Source organism: Lycium barbarum, chromosome 9 (genome assembly GCF_019175385.1).
Source record: "Lycium barbarum isolate Lr01 chromosome 9, ASM1917538v2, whole genome shotgun sequence".
In the NCBI taxonomy this organism is placed as follows: Eukaryota; Viridiplantae; Streptophyta; class Magnoliopsida; order Solanales; family Solanaceae; genus Lycium; species Lycium barbarum.
In genome coordinates this window covers 19,866,307-19,872,683 of record NC_083345.1, presented here as the reverse complement: position 1 = coordinate 19,872,683, position 6,377 = coordinate 19,866,307, and positions in this window count along the sequence as shown.

The window sequence follows — 6,377 nt, the reverse complement described above, 5'->3', positions numbered from 1 at the left end:
GTCAAAGTGTAAAAAACAAAGCTTGGGGTCAAAGTGTTAAAAATATAACTTTGGGGCAAGTCAAAACTCCCTAATCACTAATCCAAAGTTTATCACCCCTACTCAATTAAAAAAACTAGAGTTACCCCAACTCAATTTTTAAACCTTTTTGTCACCTTTAATTAAAAGTCCAATGTGTCAGTCTATGACGTTTTTACTTTAACCTGGAACCAACTCATGCAAAAAATAAAGGCAAAAAGTTTGTGGTTGATTTGTCGGAGTGAAAATAATGATCGGCGATCTTGTTTCTCTTCATTTTAATTCGAAAAAGATCTAGCTCGAGGTTTGGGTTTACGTTAAATTCTATCAATTTATCATAGTTAGGTGATAAAATGAGAGAAAATGTACACCTATCTCTCTATATGTCGTTTCACTTTATGCAAACTTATTTGATTAGTAATGAAGTTTAAGAAAGATATTGTTTTAAAACATATTCATGATATTTGTGGAACTACAAAATCGTGTCATTAAAGATAAACTGAAAATTTTGAAGTAACATGAATTTCAAATACAAAAAATTAAGTTTCCAGTTTAAAACTAATTAAAAAAGATATCACATAAAATGAAACAGAGGGACTACAACTATTAATTATTATAATTAAGTGATAAACAGTACTCCCTCCGGGTAAAAAAGAGTGTCCACTTAATCTTATCTTCTTGGGTAAAAAAAAGTGTCCACTTATCAAATCAAGAAAGAATTAATCTTATTTTTCCAGATTTGCCCCTCTTCAGTGCTATGTGATCAAATCCCAATACCCATTTAATTAAGGGAAGTTTAGTCAAATTACTTTTTTTTAGGAGTTAGTATTTTCTTAAGGGGTGTGTAAATAACTAAGTGGACACTCTTTTTGATTCGGAGGGAGTAATATTTAGTACGGAAAAGGGTCAAACATGTCCTTAACATATTAGAAATAGCTCAAAAAATGCTCTCCTTCCACCTATAATATTTGATCAAAAATCTTCCCCCCCCCCCCCCCCCCCCCCCCTCTCCCTTCCACCTATTTGAATAAAGAATACCCTTAATGTTAATTTTAAGCTTAAAATTAATTGTCCCTCCTTTTAACATAACGTGACCTGGAGTATATGAATTTTATTAATTGTGTGACATTATTTTTATTGATCCACATGTAATTAGATTCAAATTCACTCACAATCCAACCATTAACCGAGCTCATTTTTAAAAGACCCAACACTTCCCATTCATGATGATATTTGAACCACAACTTTCTTCTTATTTCATTCAACTAAATCTATTATTATTTAAGGTTGTTTATTTCAAACTTCAATGCTTTTTCATACAACATAAACATGTAGTTAAAATTATTACAACTCCTTAATTGAAACAATGATTTGCATGCTCACGTACTTGCACGTCTTTGAGAGGTAGAAATCCAAACTAATTGTAAACTAGTACACATGTAAAATATGTAAAAGAAAGTACAAAATTTGTATTAATCTATCTTGATTGACATGCCTTTGTGTGTGATTGATGTTTGAAGGGGGTTGTTTGTATTTTCTTTTGCATATATATTTTACAAGTATAAGGTATTAGGATGATATTTTTAAGACGTTTCTTGAATAGCCGAAGTCAAATTCTCTATTACCTTACCACAAATATCGAAATCGAACTTCAAAAATATCTAATTAATTTGGTACAACAATGATATAGTGGTATTTTTAAAAACTGAAAACCGTAATTAACGCACCAGAATTTCTAATACTGTACCATGTCACCCGTAGTAGAAATTTAGATATACTACTAGAGGCAAAGTAAATGAGCATCATGGAGAGAGTTGATTAAATGACCTTTTACAAATATAACTGATTATCTTTGTGTTATGTTAGAATCGTTCATGTATACAAATGATTATATATCTTGTTCATTTTATAAAGACCCCTTTTAACTAATTTATAATTCATTTCATTTGTATTTTTATCTAATTCTAAAGGTAAAAGTCTTATCTTATGGAATTTAATAACCCATTTACTCATTCATGTGGAAAATAGATTATAACATTATTTAATAGTCCTTCAAATCCATGAAAGTAAGCCTATTAACCGGTTTGATCGGAACCGGACCGGTAACCGGTTATAAAATTGGCCGGTTTCTAGTCTAAAAACCGGAACCGACCACCGGTTCTGGTTTACTGGTTTCAAACTGGAAACCGGAACCGGACCGGTCCAAAACGTTAGAAAACCCTTTTTTTTTGTTTTTTGTATAGTATATATATATATATATATATATATATATATATATATATATATATATATATATATATATATATATACATTATAGTATTCATTAGTATATTGTAGGTATATTTACATATGTTATATAAGTTTATAAGTAAAGTTTATATATTTACTGACTAACAACATATACGTATATATATATTAAGTTATATGCTTAAGTTATACTACATATACCTAAAATATACTAAGAATATACTTATAAATATCAATATACTTAGGTTATATAACTTATATATATATATGTTTAAGTTATATGTATACTATATATAGTTATAAGTTATATATATATGTTATAAGTTATATATATATGTTTCAGTTATATGTATTATAACTTAAGTTATTTATAGCTTAAGTTTTTTCTAAGTTTATAAATTCCTATTTTATAAATTAAGTATATTTATATTATAAGTATATTCTTAGTATATTTTAGTTATTTTTCAAGTATATAACTTTCTAGTTTTTAATTTAAGTAGATGTATATTATAAGTATATTCTTAGTATATTTTAAGTATATTCCTAACTTAATATAAGTAAAAATATGAACACAAGTAAATAGAAGAAAGCTCAATAAGCCATATATTTTATTCATTCATGGATAACATTTATTTGCAAGTTGTAATTTTTTTTTAACTTGCAAATAATACATGAGTTGCAAAGAAATAGTAGAATAATAAAATAAAAAAGTGTCAATCATTTGGCTAATATCCGCCATAGCATATTCGGTCATGGAGATATCTTCAAAGTCTTCCATTTGGTCCACTTTACTTGCTATCAAATCTTCAATCTCTTGCTCTTCGCCTTCCACCGCTTTTAAGTTTTGGTTGTGTCGCTCCGATCTAATCCAATCGCGAATGCACACTAGTACTTGCAAGCTAAATCCGGATAATGAGTGTCTATGGTCTCCAATTTATTGTCTTCCTTGGCTAAATGCACTCTCCGAAGCCACGGTTGATATTTGAACCGTAAGGATATCTCGAGCCATTCTTGAAAGTATTGGATGACTTGCCTGGTATCTCTTCCACCATGCTAAGACGCCCAAATCATCTAGTTCCTTGATATCCACATTTTGCTACATCAAATAAAGGTGATATTCATCAAAGTTTGCATTATAAGAAGGAGTTGGATGTGAATGTAAAAACTTTTAAATGCGACAAACCCGACAAACCCTTTTTGCTACTTTGAGAAGTAGTAGGGCGTGGAGCAACGGGTGTAGCATTTTCTTCCGAATTAGAATAATGACTAAAAACTTTTCTAAACTTGGTATCAATCGCGAGCTCGATGTCAGCTAAAGATGGTTCAACTTCCTCTTCAACTTCTAAAAAGGTATAAATTTGATTAACCAATGCTCTAGTATAAGACATTTTTAAACAAGGATTTAAAAGAGAACCCAATATAAATAAAGTTGGGATGGGAAAAAAATACTTCTTAAATTTTGTGGTCATATTAAAAATAGCCGCTTGATAACCGGATTTATTTTTATACTCTTGTAAAACTCTAGCTATTTCCGCTAAATAGGCTAAAATTCCGGTTACCGTGGGATATAATTGTCTAGAAAAAGCAAGAGTTGCATTATAAATTTTTTGTAAGAGTTCAACACATTCCTTAACATCTTCCCAATCAGTAATATTTAACCAATCATCACTATTCGTATTAAAATGGTTGTGAACTTGTTGTATGGGAATCCTATAATCATATGCTTGTTGTAACATAATGTAAATGTAGTTCCACCTAGTGTCAACTTCTACTTGAATTTTTCTAGGTCTAAGGCCATTTTCCACACAAGAATTCTTAAAATCTCTCAGTTTTGCCCTATTAGCATTACAAAAAAGAAACGCAACCGCATTTCTAAATTTTTGAATAGAATCTTAAAAACACTCAAGACCATCTTTAACAATCAAGTTTAAAATGTGACAACTACATTTCACATGAAAAATATTTTTTAGCGGAGGGTTTAATTCCCTTTTTAAAAGATCAATCGACTTTGTATTATTAGAAGCATTATCTAAAGCAATACAAAGTGTTTTTCTATAAATGTTAAAAAATCTCATAATAGTAGACATTGAATCCGCTAAAATTTTTCCATCGTGACAATCTTTCCCTTCATCATATCAAAAAGCTATAATTCTTTTTTGCATCACCCAATTATTATCAACCCAATGACATGTAATAGCAAAAAAATCTAACTTGTTAAGACTAAAACTCAAATCGGCGGTAAGAGAAACACTACAATTTAAAGAATTAAATACATGGCACAAATAAAATCTATATTTTTTATACAAATCTATAACATCCGCTCTACAAGTACTTCTAGGAATACCCTCAAATAATGGATTATAACAACGTTAAATATAAGTAACAAACCCCAAACCCGAAGGAAAGGAAAATGGTAGAGCATCAAAAGCAACCATTTTAGCTATTTCTACACGCTCTTTTTTCTTGTCATACTTAAACTTTTTACCGGTTCGTGGGTCTATTGTCATTTGAATACCCCCCAGATTTGAACCCATTTGTTTTCCCAAAACATCCTTATGTTTACCTTTCATATGATTCGTTAGTGTACCCGTTCCACCATCCTTATTAGTTTGTTGCTTAAAAATAAATTCTTGTCTACATATATTGCATGTAGTTGTTTGTCTTTCCTTATTCTTAGTCATAAATTTTCAAATTTTAGCGGTTGGCTTACGAGTTCTTGGCGGTTTATCTTGTGTATGTGATTGTGCAGGACGTGTATCTCCTATGAGATTTTCGGGGGCTTGTGTTTCATCATCATCATCATCATCAATTTCATTAAAAGTGTCGGTATAATGTTGTTGCATTGCCTCATGATCTAAAAGTGGATTATTTCCACCAACATCAATACCTAAATTAGGTGTTTCGTTCACAAATGTTTCCTCATTAAACTCACTCCTAACAATACCACTACTACCAGCACCACGTCTAAATCTCTTAGCCATTATTAAATATAATTAATTTAAATCACACTCAAATAGATCACAAAAAAACAAATTGCAACAAATTAGATTGCTAGAATTAAATTGCGTAAATTAAATAGCGGAAAATAAAGATAGAGTTGGAACGAAGGTACCAAATTGCCGGACTAATTTCCAACAAAGTAAAGGCGGCTAGAATTGCAAATCCACCAAAGCTTTGGAGCTACTTCGGATTGTTGCAAAATCACCAACTCCACCAACAATATTATAATTGCAAAATTAATAATTAAAACTAAAGTGGCTAATTGTTGTAAAGTAGCTATAATTGAGAGAAATTGAGAGGAGTGAATTGGTGTGGATTAAAATTGGAAATGGAAAGGGGTTTGTACAGGGGTGGGGGATGGATTAAAGTGTTAAAAAAATAAGTTTGGGGGGAGGGGGGGAGGGGGGATTTGAGGGGCCAAAAGGGGAGTTTGGAGCCGTTGGCAACGGCCATTTTTGCAAAATGGATCGTTAGCCAACGGTCCAGCCCAGTCAGCAACGGAACAATTAAAAAAAAAAATTGGACCAGTTAGCCAGTTTAACCGGTTCCAGTTCCGGTTTACCTGTTAACCGGTCCCAAAAAATACAAACCGGACCGGTTGCCAGGCTTACATGAAAGAGAGGTTATATGAAATGAAATAGGCCACTGGGATTATGCATCTGTTGGGCGTGAAAACGATAACGTCTGATTATTCAGCAATTGAAGCATTTAATATGACTACGGCAGTAAAGTTAAAAGTAACCGGGACAAAAATAATTAGGTATTGTTATGTGGAAGTATGAGGTAGCAATTGAAGATACTGAAATATAAAAAATATTGCTGATTTGACGGATATTTCCGCTGTAGATTTTTCCCTGCTTATTATCTAGTGTGTGTATTGTTTATATTTGAATTTGTTGAACCAGTATTCTCACATTGTATCAACTGAATAATATCTAGACAGCTTCCTTTCTTTATAGGCCATTTAAACTTGGAGGAATGAGGACTTGATTATTAATCTCTAATTGACATAGCTTAAGGGCCCGTTTGGCCATGATTTATTCTGAGTATTTGGAAAAAGTGGTTTATGTTTTCAAAGTGAAAAATGATATTTGGAAATTGGAGTTGTGTTT